The sequence below is a fragment of the Danio rerio genome, chromosome 4, assembly GCF_052040795.2.
Source record: "Danio rerio strain M-AB ecotype USA chromosome 4, GRCz13ab, whole genome shotgun sequence".
In the NCBI taxonomy this organism is placed as follows: domain Eukaryota; kingdom Metazoa; phylum Chordata; class Actinopteri; order Cypriniformes; family Danionidae; genus Danio; species Danio rerio.
In genome coordinates, this window is record NC_141024.2 from 20,569,310 (window position 1) to 20,585,022 (window position 15,713).

General features: G+C 33.9%; 1 protein-coding gene and 1 long non-coding RNA gene across 6 annotated transcripts in view; one reads left to right on the forward strand and one right to left on the reverse strand.

Moving 5' to 3' along the window:
- LOC110439363 (uncharacterized) overlaps window positions 1–8,196 on the forward strand; it is a 49,126-nt gene extending 40,930 nt beyond the window's left edge. For both annotated transcript variants that reach the window (XR_015483130.1, XR_015483129.1), the window contains one exon: window positions 7,338–8,196. This is a non-coding gene — a long non-coding RNA (uncharacterized LOC110439363). The remainder of the gene's footprint in view (window positions 1–7,337) is intronic.
- drd4-rs (dopamine receptor D4 related sequence) overlaps window positions 1–15,713 on the reverse strand; it is a 116,577-nt gene that overhangs the window by 63,696 nt on the left and 37,168 nt on the right. For all 4 annotated transcript variants that reach the window (XM_087246652.1, XM_087246653.1, XM_087246651.1 and 1 more), the window contains one exon: window positions 12,408–12,489. The gene's annotated coding sequence lies outside the window, so the exon portion shown is untranslated. The remainder of the gene's footprint in view (window positions 1–12,407; window positions 12,490–15,713) is intronic.

Consider the following 15,713-nt stretch of genomic DNA (forward strand, 5'->3'; position numbering starts at 1 on the left):
TGATTCAACCTGGAAGCCTGAGAGCTCTTGGTGGTTCCCCTGCAAGCTAAATGAAGATGATTCGAGAAGATGATAAGAAGACTCTGCGGGACATTTCTGTGTGTGCCGAACTAACAACCCTCCTGAAGATCACAGCGCAACCTTGAAACACTCCAACAAAAGCATCTCAATCCTCCACTTTGATCTTAAAAATGCCACTGTCAGACTAAAACTTGCGCTGACTTTATAGAGCAAGCAAATTGATTTCTTTGATATTATCTACATGAGAGGAGAGACAGTGGAGACGATGACTCCAGAATAAAAGAAAAACACGCATTGATCTATTATAGATTTTCCAGCAAACTTTGGAAAAGACACGTTTGGAGTGTGGGTTTCATAGTACATCTGATAACATGAAACTTGTAACCTGCCCAGCATGATATTTTAGCACTGCTTTAGTATTTCTAAAAGTTCTTTTAAAACTTCTTCAGATATAAACTTATGAGAAATGTTTCCTGTTACCCCCATTAAACATTGAACGCATTAAATTAGCCTGTTGGTAATTAAGAAATAATGTTAAATAAGTTCAATTCATTCATTCATTCAATTTTCTCCGGCTTATAGTCACTTTATTCATCAGGGGCCGCCACAGCGGAATGAACCGCCAACTTGTCTAGCATATGTTTTATGCAGCATATGCCCTTCCAGCTGCAGCCCAGTACTCGGAAACATCCATATACTCTCACATTCACACACATTCAGTACGGCCAATTTAGTTTATTCAATTCACCAATAGCGCATGTCTTTGGACTATGGAGGAAACCAAAGCACCCAGGGGAAACCCACGAAGAGAACATGCAAACTTCACACAGAAATGCCAACTGACCCAGCCGGGTCTTGAACCAGTGACCTTCTTGCTGTGAGGCAACAGTGCTAACCACTGAGCCCCTGTGCCAACATATGTTCAATTATTTTACCCAAATTAAATGTTTAATTTGCTCAATTTTAGCTCAAAACTGACCTAAATGGAAAAATGGAAAATCAGTCATCATTTAAATCACTGCATAATGCACTGAACATTTTTTATTTTGTTTGCTGTAGCACATAAAAATGCATACATCTGTCACAAAATCAGACTTTTCCCTACACAATTATTGTGGCCAAAAGCATTAAAAATAAAAAACATTATGATATGTATAGAAATCTTGGAGAAATAATGACATTTTAGTCAATTAATCACAGTATTGCCTGCTAAAGAAACAATGTTAATGTTGTGTTATTTGGTGCTATGAATGTGAAACAGTTAAAATTAGACAAGTTTAGACAGGTAAGAATATGAGCTGGTTAGGCAGTAAGTATAATGTCAACCGTGCAATTACCAATACAAAAAAATATTTAAATAATTAATTAATTTACACATCTAAATGCAAGTTTTAAAATGATAAGTAAAGTGCAAATAAATGCATAAGTAAGTGCATTCTTTCAAATTAATAATATAAAAAAGGAAAAATATAAAGCATGCATAAGTGCATGCATAATTTAGAATATTAATATATCATTAAGACAAATGTTTATACTGTAAACTGTGATTCTACAACTGTGCATAAATGCAGCACTTTTCTATTTGAGACTACATGCAAATGCCTAAAAATACATGAGAACCTTTAAGTATAATTACACATTCTTAAGACCATGCTGTTATAACATTGCTAAATGCAATATTGCATTTCTATAGTTGTGATTGCCAAGTAGATGCTTTCCAAACTGCACATTTAGACCGATCTAGCACCTGTGATAGAGTGAAATGGACAGTAAATGGAAAGATTTGGACGGCTGTGTACTTATGTACTTATCCCTTCAGGACACCCAGCCAAGACTATCAGCAGCACCGAGGGAGAAAGCAGAGGAGCAGGTGGCTCTGGCAACGCAGAAAGTAGTAGAGTTTGGGAAACACATACAGAGAGGACACAAAATGTCATCTGTGAACACACACTCACATGCACAAGCAGACAAGTCATAAAGTACACAGGCAAGATGTGCATCCAGTCAAAAACAGGTTGCCACTTTAGGCGTCATTAAGTGGGAACATCTGGTACTGAACTCCAGCTTCACTTAAAAAAAAGCCACACACAGCAGGTTTAACTGCGCTCAGCAATAGGCTGTAAAAAAACATTCAACTTTCGAAGGCATGATCCTCATAACGACCATTTCCTTGAGTCTGTTTTATCATATTCGTGTGATTTTATGTGTACCATGACCAAAAAGGGATTTTATATTTCACTGAAAGAATGTGCTAAGAAGTAAGAAACAATAAGCCCATGACTGTGAATTCTTTTTCTTTTAAAGTATGTAAGTAAAACGATGCCAATTTAGGAGGATTTAAAAACTGAAATGTGAAGCTTACATTTTTATGAAAGCTGTTTTATAGTGAGATTGTTTTCATAACTTAGGTCATTTCAGGCGTTATGTTGTCATGGAAAATAAGGTTACAGTGCAGCTATATGAGCTTTTTATAGATTTCCTTGAATAATATGTTTATCTTTGTCTTTGTAAAGGTAACTTGCTCAAGCTTGTTTATGTATAGTTATGTAAAGCTGTTTGTGAATGTATAAGGTCAGCAAAGTCTAAAGTGCATGATAATTAAAGTTACTGTCTTTTAAAAAAGAAATAGATTCTGAACCACTGAAATGAGTCCACAGAGAATGCAGTCCACTTCAAATGCATGAAAAGCTTGCACACATAAATGTGAAATGCCCACTGTCAGATAAATCTAATTTTACTCACACAAACATATTGATCTTAACACTTATATTTATGGGATTGTTTCTTTGTGCACTAATGAAATGATCACTCATTATTAAAGTTTTGCATTTAAATGATCACACGTGCATATGAACTCTTACACCTTTGAAGCAATCATGCAAACATGCCATATCTTTGCATGTATAAAAGGATCATGCAGATATAAAAAGTATTTCATGTATAAAACTCTTGAACATATATACAAAGCTATAGGATCTCATAATGAACTACAAACTAAGTAAAGACTTAGTGGTGGAAAGCATGCTTATGATGGAGATTGGCATTTATTCTAATGTTTTATAACTAGATGCTGGATTAAAGTGTTTCTTATCAACAAAGACAAGCACAGAAGTCAATAATATACTGTATTTGACAGAATATATCTGCATACATCAGACATCATATTCATGTAGGATAAATTTAACAACATAATGGTGGCATAATGCCATGTACATATACAACTATTTTGAGCCATTCCAGCATTATGGATGTGACATTTGCAGTAAAATCTTAAAACATAAATTCACAGAGAAACCTGTTTGTATTTTTCAAAACAGCTAACCAAAGAGTTTAAGGATCAGAAAAATATCATTCTGTTAACCTTTTTTTATCATTTAAATCAGAAAAATAAACATGCGTTATGGATGTGATGAAAAAAAGTTAGCAGGTTTACAGTCTACCACATACTTTGTAAAAATATGATAGATTTTATTTGACATTTTTTGCATTCATGCAGAAAAAGCTCTGTTATGGATATGACAGATGTGAAATTGGCACTAGTGTGAGTTTGGTAAATAAAATAAAATAGTTTGAAAACATTAACATATATTTTTGAGTATTTTTAAAGCACTGTAAAATACTTGTGTACACAAAAAAAAAACGCTGAAATAGTTTCAATATTTTGTTGAGAACCTAATTTTTTTTCATGGCAAGGTTGACATTTGAATGGAATTGTTCTTATAAATTATATACTACATCGCCTCCAATAAAAACTGTCATCTCAACATGGTCAAACTGCACATGTCTACACATACTAAATTAACATCTTTAAAACTGCTGCCATAACATGTTCACAAATGCATACTAAGATGATCAAAAAACTCACAGTTCTCATTTTAAGGAAAATTTCACCCAAAAATGGAAATATACTCACTGCTATCTACCTTTATCAGTTAATTTCTTCTGTTGAGCATAAATTAATGAAGAATGGTATGACCTGAAACCACTGACCTCAACAGTATTTGTTTTTCCTACTATGAAAGTCAATGGTTAAAGGTTTTAGCATTCTTTAAAAAATCTTTCATTGTGTTTAACAGAAAAAAAAGAACAGTCACACTTTATTTTGATGGTCCGTTTGTTGAATTTAAGTTGCAATGCAACTAATTCTCAAAAGATTATAAGTAGACTGTTAGGTTAGGGTTGGGGTTAGGGTTTGTGTAAGTTGACATGTACTTGCAAAGTTTCTTATAGTAAGTTAAATATCTGGAGCAGTATCAACAGATATTTAGAAGAAAGTCAAATGGACCATCAAAATAAAGTGTTACCAAACACTCAAAAAGGTTTGACCACTTGAGGTAGAGTAAATATATATTTTCATTTTTGGGTGAACTATCATTTAAAAGTCTTTAGACCGCTATTTTAAGCAAACAATATCTTATTTGAACCAATAACAAACACTGCATTTACAACTATTGTCAACATGTCCTATGTAAATTACCATTATACGAAGGGATTTAAACAAAACAAATTTTTTAAAACAAATTTAGGAACTAATTTAGGAATTTAAAAAAGAAAAATAAGGACACTTTTTTTCACAGATTTCTGAAAGACCCTAATTAATGTTAACGAGAATACTCTTAACACATTGTTGCTATTGACCTTATTCTAAAACGCGGAAGTGCGCCTGTTTTCGCGATTGTCTTAGAACTTCCGATTCAGTCGCCTATGGGAGAAATGACTAGGAATAATAAACGGCAGAAAATGGCCAAACTACCTGCTCAACAAACAAATGTTTGCATGACTACACAGACCAAGAAGCATAATATAATAAGAAAATATTAAATAGCAACATCAAGCAGCGTAACGAGCAGTTGTTAACGACAAAAAATGAATGGAAGTGAATGTGACCGGAAGTCGCGAGACAAAAAGATTCAAATGGCAGCGCCCGCTCGACAGCTGAGAATAAGGTGAATACTCAAACAATAAATATTTTTACAGCCTTGCCCCATTGATAGGGCCTCTTGTTAAAAAAGACAAGGACAAATCAAATGATTTTGTTTCTGGTAATCAACTTTTGTCACAAGTGCTATTGATGATAGCTAGCCTGTTTTGAACCTGGAATACTGTTTTATCTCAAAAAGACACCAATTTTAAAGGAGGAATGGGTGGATCGATCTTGAAATACCAATGCTTATGTTGCATCAAGAGGATCGAACCTCACATAGAACAATTTTCTCTTTGCACGCATTTTGAAACGAGGAAACTCAGCAGTAACAAACAATGCTCAATAACAGCATGCATTCGCACAGAGGAAAAAAATTGCTGGTCAGTACTAAGGTTAACACAGAGAAAAGAAGCATCAAGTTGAGTTACCTCACTGCATGACACATTGGTGAAGTTTAGTAAGACAATTATTAAAAATGGGCTTTTGTGCCGTTTCATAAAGCCTTACATAGCCAGACTACTCCATTGATTTTTATCTTATTCTGTCCAGAGTACACACACTCAGACAGAAACAGACCATTTGAAGATGTGCAGCTACTAACCACAGTTCATTTTGCTTTCAGATGGATTTATCTAATTATAGCACCATAAAAAACAGCCAGTGTCTGAAAAGATTAAATTTGAATGGATGAATAAGCTTTCAGAATTTCTGTCCACCCAAATACTTTGAACTTGATGTTGTAAAATTTAAGATTTTTTTTTATAATGTTAATATATTATGCTTTTGCTTTTTATGAAAGAAGTAAGCGATCAAAATATTAGTATGATTTTTAAAAGTGTTTTATAATACATTCTAAAAGTAATATATTCAATAGGCATGCTCCCATCAAGTTTTTTGCAGCCTATACCCAGTACCACTTCCTTGATATGGTGATCTGCCAATAACAAGTACCAATTCTGATGCGTCAAGCTTTATAATGCTTAATGATAATTTTCCCTCAAAGTACGACTTTTAAGTGGAGATCTCTCCTTACCTAAGAGAATCCCTTAAACATGTCTCTTATAACCATTTAGTGTGGACATGTCATGGTCAGAAGCGGCGGCTTTGCAGCAAATAAAAAGGTTAACAAGAATTACTAATAAAAAAAAGATTTTAAAAAGGTTTAAAAATTACTAACAAAGCATTTTGGAAGCATTTAGAATTCAGAATTTAGAAGCATTGCAAATGATGGAAGAAGAATTCAACATGTCTCAATCAAAAAAATCTTTTGGAGCACATATCTATTGTATAAGTAGTTAAAATGCACACCTATAAATACATATTTGTTTATTGCAATAAGTATATTACAAAAAATATTCAATGAAATAAAAACATTATAAATTATTAAAGTTTTTAAAAAGTATTTTAAAGTTGTTTTGTTTTTATTTTAATAACATTTTCAGCCAGGTTTTAGTGAACTTGCAATATTGTAAAAAAAATACAGACCTTTTAGTTCTTATACATGCAAAAAGGCCTAAATACATGCAAGGCCATTCCAATATTTTGCTCTCCACCTAATTTGCATGATGACAGAGACAAAGATGTGCACTCGGGATATCTAACCTAACAAATGTAATGCTTACAACATCACCGTGCCTCTCGCGATCTGTTTCTGGGGCATTTTATCGTATTCACGGGCGTCACAGAGCTGCTATGAATATGTGCAAGACTCGCGGAGCTTCCTGCAGAGCTAATACGGTTGGATAAGACTGTATGAGGAGATCACTCTGCTCAATCCGTTTCAAATGTATAATACTTATGCTTCAGAAATCATTCCAACATGCTGATTTAGAACGTTTGGTGTTCTTGTTCTCATTCTTTTGGCAGTTATTCTATAATGTGTTGTCAACAGATGTGCTTTTTATACCTTTGATAAACTTAACAAATCTTTAAATAAAAGGATAAAAATATAACTAACAAGTATAAACAACACTGTAGTGAATGATCAAATGATGTTTTTATTATTCATGTAATTTATGATTAAAAAAAATTGATGCTTCTATCTATTTACATTTTATAAAATATTAACCTTCTACTAAAGAAACAGTCATCTTTATTTATGGATAGCCTAGAAATGAGTGCATTAACACACAATTCTCTCTTTTAAACATATAGTTTTGTGTGTGTTCATTCGTGCGTGTATGCATGTGTTTTATTTAATTCAGCATAGTTGCTCATTCTGATGCTGACACTGATGCCTCATCCACAGATGTAGAACATTCACCAATTTCTGGGGGGAAAAACTGTTGATTTGTTTAGTTTCTTTATTCATGCAATGCATAATTTTTAGTCTGTGACATTCAGCTGTGATTTTGCCAAACCAATGAATAAAAACATACTCTTTTCATTTCAGGATTCATACAAAACTGGGCTTCCCATCCCACTTTTAAAGCACACAGATGGGCTTATTTGATTCTCCAGCAGGAAAAGAGTGCGCTAGAGCAATAATTAGTGCGTTTTCAAGCCAAGCGTGTGTGAAAAGTGAAGGCAAGGGAAGAAGCTGTCATCCAAAATTGGTGCGACATTAAAAACAGCTTCGGGAAAGGTGATAAAGTGCGCGAGAGGTTAATGGAGAAATGTCACAACCTCTCCATGGATCAAAAAAACTACTTCAAACTTGCCGTCTGGTCTGAACTTTGGCTGCAAGGATGTTTAATGGCTTTGTAGCTGAAGCAGATGCTTTTTTTTTTTCGCTTTAGATACAGCACTAAAGCTCTGCTCTCGTCACTCAAGATGGCTGGTTTTTATGTGGGTCTGAAGAAGAGACTCAAACGTGTGTAAAAGCTGAGGACACGGTGACTCACACCCTGACCAGACCCTGGATGAGGGCATCTGGATTAGACTCGCACTGTGAAATGGAATTTTAGAGCTCAGAGAGAAGGGACAGCCATAATTTCCTGAGCTAAATCTCATCTTTCTTTCAAAAAACAAGCCCAATATCTGATCCATAGGAGGAGAGGGTTAAAAGCCACCAGGGATAAAAATCCTGCTGGCACTGGCAGTACTTTCCTAATAACATATATATTGCTATTTGATGTGAAATGTTCCAGATACATGCAGGGCTTTGAATGAAAGGCTTAAATTATAGATATTTTGAAATGCTGCGAGTTTATGTAACTATTTGGTCATTTGTTTGTTATTTTATAAATAAGTACTTTACAAGTATGTGAATGCTATTACATTAAAGGGCAATAAAGCTGAATCTATTGGGATTTTGTGGAAATTCATTTATGACATATACTACACTTCACTACACTAAAATATACTACACTTTTTAAAAAGACTGTAATTACAACTAATTAGTTTATTCCATGATAGTTCATTACAATAAAAAATGTTTCATTCTGACAGTATATAAAATTATGGAAACAGATTACAAACAAATTATGAATAAAGCAACAAAGATTTTAACCAAAAAAACTAATAAAAACCAGCAACAGCTTGTGTAGATCTTTTATCAGAGAGTGTAATCCAAAAGTTTCTTGAGTAACAAATTATTACAAAAATATTACAATGATTTCCGAAGTACAATGTGACTAAGTCTAAAAATTTGAACAAACTTGTTCAAACTACAAATTAAAAATTAGCAGAAACAACACAATTCTTGAGATTTAATTGGAACAACTTAATTTTTTATGTTCTATCCGTATAAATTTGTTAAAAGTGTTAAGTTAACTTAATCGATTTGTGTTGGGACAACATGAATGAATTGTGTGGAACCCTGCATTTTTTTACAGTGGTAATAAAATACATTTTAAGATATATAAAGATTGTTTTTTAGTAGTATTTATTTTTAACAATGCTTTTTTATTATTTAAAATATAAATTAAATTTCACATACTATTTTATTAAGTTATTTTATTAACCATGCTACATGGTTAGTATTCAAACTTACTGTACATTTTGAAACATTTGAATGGTACATTAAAGCATTACAGTCCAAATTTATGGAAGCATGTATCGATTGGGAGCAGAATATTGCAAATAAAATAACACTTCATAACATATTTAGAGACTATGAAGTGCCATATTGATTTAAAAATGCTTATTGTTTCTATTATTACTATTATTATTATTTTATGTTGACTTAACAATAAAAAATAACATTGTAATATTTATTTCCAAAATAATGTTTTTCTTGGGTCAAATTATTGTCGCATACATTTCTGAGTTTGATTCCCAGTGAAAGCAAGTAATGATGCTTTAGATTTTTTTTTTAAGTGCTTTAAAAAAAAATCTGAATACTGAATGTAACCACAAACCATGATTTTGTGTCACCAAACTTGACTGATTTCTGTGAGAATTTTGGGTTCATGTGGGTTCCAACAGGTCTTCTGCAGTATTTCAAATGATTGGGATGCAGTTCAACGAATAATTTATCAGAAAAATCTACCTTCTGCCACTTTTCCAAATGATCAATTAGAAGTCAAGGGATTATTTGTGGCTCTTACAACTGGGATCGACAACAAGACTTTTGCCAGCTAGCGTAATAGATTTAGAACTAAAGTTTGATTTGCTTTTTAAGAATGGGCTATATATATATATATATCAATTATTATATAATCTTAACAATCTTATTATATAATTGGAATATATTTTTTAAAATACTATTCAAACATGTCACCATAAATTAACAAAAGCATAGTAAAGAAGACTGACAGATGCTGCATATCTCCTTCTAACAGAAACAAAGTAGGCTGTATCACAAACCAGCACCAGTTTAAGCAGCAGCAGGAGCACGTTGATACGCTTCACTTTTCTTTTCAGAAAATTCATCTAGACCTGTGAGCATTCATCATCCCATAAACACTGCATGTATGTAATGAGCTTCTAATCACTCTGCAATCACATTGCATTTAATGAGGCTCACTGCAGTATTTGCACACACACGAAGGTGGTTGCATAATTGGCGACTACGTTTCCAAAACGGCAATATATTCCCTTTATAAACGTAATTGTAAATACTTCTCAAATAAGACCAACTTCATTATGCTAAGGGACACTGAATGCTGAGGTATCTATCTAAATGATAATTGTTGTTGTCAGTCCCACGAGAGTACCTTTCAGATATGAATATAATTTAATCTACTCATTTCTCACAATATCTATTCAGTGATACCTCTAATAAGGGGCTGGATGACCCTATGCAGTCCACAGGGTTTAGCAGTTAGTCCATTCATTACTAGCACAAAAAATGTCAATCATGGCGGTCTGGTCATTAATGCCCAGGGAATGAAGGTTTCTTTTCTCCTCTGGCGAGTCATTACTGTGGTAGAATAAATTTTATGAGTTTCCAAATAGTGTTTGCACCACACAATGTCTATTAGTCGTCCTCCTGTGGTGGAGATATTGACAGTCATTTTAAAATCCCCTGGTGTCAGTCAATGGCTTCCCCAGCCAATCCATTTACAAGTGATGGAGCCTCACGTTTCCTCGTATTTCTCAGGAATGGCAGTTTACTGGCGTCTCCATTTCAGTGTTAAATTGAAATAGTTAAACTGCTGTCCTGTTATTTATGCTAGCTATATAAGAAGATGGTTCTAGACAGTTGCAGATTACAGTGCTTTTATAGAGGAATTTCACTTATGTCACAATTTTGTCAGTTGCCTTAATGTGCAGTAATACTGGAGATACTTGGATGTAAACAGCAGAGGATTGCATGGTTAATGTTAAGGCTGCACAATATATCATTTCAGCATCGATATCGCAATGTGATCATTGACAATAGTCCTACGAAGGATATGCAATGTTGAGTTTGTATTAGAATTTAAATTTCCATGTGTTTTTTAGGCCTGTGACTGTATAATGATTTTAAAAGCATTTAGGCATAAGAAATTGTACCGTTTGTAACTTTAATATCGATGAATTTTACTGAATTATTTGTATTTTCATTATATAATGTTATACAAGGAAAACAAAAAAACCCTCTGTATTTTAATTATACCATGTTCTTTGTTGTATGTATTTGATTTTATTCAGATGCACTCCAACTCAGAATCATCCCAATCAATATAATATTATAATTTCGTGTTAATGGAGATATTGAAGTCACCTGGTGAAATTGTATTTATATTGCAATATATATCGTAGAACAACAAAATATCGCTAGATGTTTCTGATATCGTGCAGCCCTAGTTAATGTGCTACTAAATATGTTGTTCTGACGATTTAAGCTGTCCAAACCATGGAAATAAAAAAACAAGTGCAAGCTGCTAAATCATATGAAAAAAGGACTTCGCAGGAAAGGGTGTAATGTTTTGAAATACTGAATTTAGTAGATGATAAAAGAAAGATATGAAGAATATTAATTCAAATGTTAACCTAATATTGCACAGAAGTAGAGTAGAAATGATAAGAACAAACAAATATTTTATCAGGATTCTTGCCCAGGAAATCCTGATTCAGTTTGGCCAACCACAGACACATTTAGTTTCACTTTTTTGTTTATTAGTTTTTTTAATGTCTTCTGCTTGATTTGTTATAATTGTTGGCCGTCTATAGATGCTTTTTCCTGTTTGACCAATTAGTACATCCTAAAACTTGATAATTATCGATCATCTTCAGCAGCAATAAACAGAAAAATATGCAAGTTTCGTTCAGTCTAGTGGTATTGTTTACGTTCTATTGTTCTATGCCCAAACCTGCCAAAATTGGTTGGTGCTGTAGTGTCCAAGTAATAAAGTTGAGAACAGGGGTGTAGAGTAAAGGGTTTGGGGTATTAGTAAATGTACCATGAACCTGGGTTTCGGGCAGCATTGACGATGAATACTACACCAAAGTTGTGGAGCGAATGGATAAGATGTAGGAGAGTGTAACAAAAAGTGGAATTACTGGAATTTACCGGGAGAAATAACAAAACAAGAGGGTGGTGAGAGATGGATGTGAAATACAGGAGACTCCCAAGAAAAACTAAAATGTTGGCAGGTATGGCCGACTGATGATGTGTCTTTAAAACATTTTATGTAACAATGGCAGAATGTTACTTTTACTTTTATCCTGATTTGCACTGTTTTTATCTATTTTGTGGAAAAGTGCAACACCATACAAAGTGAGCAAACTGAGCAAGCCAGAAAGTGTCCATACAGAGTCAAACATATTTATATCATATAGGCATCATAGCAAAATTATAGACATTGTTGTTTTGTGGTATTTGTTTACTGTTGAACAAAGAAATCCTTTATCCATTAATAAAATGTTCCTTAAAATATCAATAGTGTGAAAAGAAACAATATTGCCTAGTAGTTTATTTTTTTTCTCAAAATTATAGGTTGAAGCACATATTTCCAATGTGTTCCTTTTTTACTTGACTGTCATATTAGATATATTTATTTTAAAAGTGCTATATACAATAGGAGCTAAGTGGAATTATTGTAAAGAGATGGATCAAATAAAAAATATATATATTTGCTGTTGCTTTACTTACCCTCAGATCATCCAAGCTGTACTTTTTCTTCAGTGGAACATCAAAGATGATTGTTGGCTGAAACTGAGGCCTACCAAACTTTCTAAAAGAAAAATACAGGCAAAACAAAATTAAAACCCACGGCTCTATACAAAACATTGAGGTCTGAATCTAAACAAATATTCTAAGCAAGATATTGACATTGACATTTTTACAACATTATTGCATAAAAACCACAGCTTTAGCATGTTAAAGGTCTGGAGCAAAATCACACGTGAGCTGAATGCCGATGCTGTTTGTTTCAGCTTTTCCTTAAGTTGCATCATCCAAGATAAAATGAACAGGCTTAGGACCGTATAATGATGACCTGAAGGTGGGTAAATTTACAGCAAATTTTAATTTTGGTGAACTCTTTGATCTCTTTAAAGATACAGCTCACAAAAGATATCTAATCTGAAAATTAAAGTGTAGTGGATTTGCTACAATACCTTGAGCCACACAGGATCATTTGGGACAGAAAAATGTCATGGAGCAAGGAGTGTGCTTAGATAATTGCTGTGTATAAAACAGCAATACAAACATACTTGTCAGAAGACATGGGATGATAACTGTTTTTAGGTATACCACGATTTGGAAAAGTCAAGATCTTAAAACGTCAACATTTTCTGCTATACCATTCGTAAATTATGAGTAAGATTTTTTTATTTATTTGTATATTTTTTAGGACAACAGTATCTCCAGCAGAAAAGATATCCAAAGATGATGGCAGACAGTCAATGATTTATTGAATTATTTTCAATAATGAAAATACAGTTTCCTGCATGTTTACTGCTCCAAAATATAACAAATGTTGCTCAAAATGATATATATTGCGTTCAAATGGGAAAAACGTTTAGGTTTTTTACCCAGACATTTAAAAAGAGCATATATTAGAGCAGTAATTACAATACTGTCAAACCGTGATATTTTTATCTAAGGTTATCATACCTTCAGAATTTTATACTGGCCCATGCCTACCTGTCAGTACCACAAGCCCCCAAACTGAGCTAGCATCTTCTTTCAAAGTTGCCCAATTTTCTTATAAATTCTATTTAATAGTTAATGTTCATTAATATTAATGTAATTTGGGGCAAACTATGAGGTTAAACAAACAAATTTCTCCAATCCGACCCTCAGCCTAAAAGCTGTTGGACAAGTTTGACACCCCTGCTTTCCCCCTAGGCCTTAGTGCCCACATACGTGGACAGCACATTTAAGCTCTTAAGTGGCTATTTAAAATATTTTGAATGTTTTAGATTTTGTTACAGACTGTTTTGCAGCATATGAAATGTCCCAAACACTATTTTTAACTGTCCAAAATGGGACAAAAAAAATGTGTTTTTACTCTCTGATAGTCAAAACATGTTAAAAAAATGTATATGTTATATATGCATTAAAAAACAGTCAGGAAAAAGTGTTTTATGTAAATTCAGACCACGAGTCCACATATATGGACATAATTTTTCCCTAAAAGTACATCATATCCTAAGATGATAATTAGGTTTTATTCTAATTAGGTTCCAATTTGCCCAAATAGCAAAGAGAAATAAAAATACATGTAAAAAAATGTCCATTTTAAGCAACTTTCGAGGGATTAATTCATTCATTTTTTCTTCAGCTTAGTTAAAACAGAAATGCCAACTGGCCCAGCTGGTACTCGAACTAGTAAACTTTCTGCTCTGAGGCGCAGTGCTAACCACTGAGCCAACGTGCCGCCCGTGATTAATAATCAAATTTCAACTAATTAGACCGCCAAACAATGAATTAAGTTAGGAGTGAAGTCCACTACTAAAAGTCATAATCATATGAAAAAAATATCAAAATCTGCTTTCAAAAAACAGGCGTGAAATCCACTTCAAGGTTGTTGATTTACAGAAGAAAAGGTTTCAAAAATACTGTGGGGAAAAAATCACTTAATTGACTTATGACTTACTATGAGTGTTTCATTATCTAAATTTTTACAGTTACACAGATGTCTACCTAAAATGCAACATAAAAAAAACTTGTTACTGAAAAAGCAACAACTTTTCAAAACAGCTGCAAAACCTAAAATGTAGTTGGCTTGTGTGAATGTAGTGTAGATTAAAGTAGCTGAGTGGCTTCTACGTTTGCTCGCTTTCTAGGCACCATCTGGATCACGTTACCTTCTCCTTACTGTCTCCTTCCCATTAGTGTCCTAATCCAACAACTTGTTACATCAGGCTGCCAGTTGGAGGCAGTTCACTTGATCACGCTACGTTTTAGATGTTTGGTATTCGAGGCCTCCTCAGCATCCATGTTCACATCTCACCACGAAACAGGCTCCCTCGCACCTGCTCCCATCTCCCCCTCAGCTACGGCTGATTGCTGCTGGAGCTCGCAACCCCCCTGCAGATAATCATCTAATCAGGCAGCTACGGTGGGCCGTGATTGCTTTTCCAATCAGTTAACCCTCCTTCACCCTGATTCACTCACTGAGCTGTAGGTACCCAGTGCAGCTGCCATCAGCACCACTAATTAAAACTGGAAGACCATGACTGACTATGAGAAGCGATGATGAGGTGGCTGGAAAGTCATATTATATTGGGAAACTGTTCATATTGCTACTGAAAGGGACTGCATTGGTCTGTGCAACATCTACAACTTTCTTAAAGGAATAGTTCACACTTGAAGAGCACCTAGGATGCAAAAGCAAGCTGTTTGAACAAAACTGTGTAGATATAATGTGTCCACAGTCATATTGGAGTGATGTAAACACAACAAGTCTTTTTTTTTAATTTCCTGACATTAAAATAGGATCCAAATCCCAGCGATTATGAGGTCCACCAGAACATGACGTAGAAGTGAGGTTTTCCTTGTCCACCAAATTGGTTAACAGGCATGTATTAATATGTCTAATATGTTGTAACGTGTATACACATGTCCCCAGAACAGAATTTGTAAAGAAACTGTGATTAAAAGATCTGTTCCAACTCTCTGTGATCAGCTGCACCTCAAAAATGTGTCCGTGGAATGAGTCCAATGTTTGTAATAATAAAGACAGTAAAATCACTATTCATAACCAATGGAATCAGCATAGCCACGTAGAGGCTATACAAGGACACTTCAAGTACTGTAAAAACTGCAAAAACAGTGTAAAGTTAAACGTGTGTGTGTGTGTGTGCGTGTGTACTGTGATCTTTATAATGGCAATTGTGTGTGACTCATTGCATTGATTGCTTGAAATAACTCCACCTCAAATACATTAATTAAACTTGTCATATTTGACTCATAAACTGAGTTTGTAATCCATAAACTGATCCTGAATGA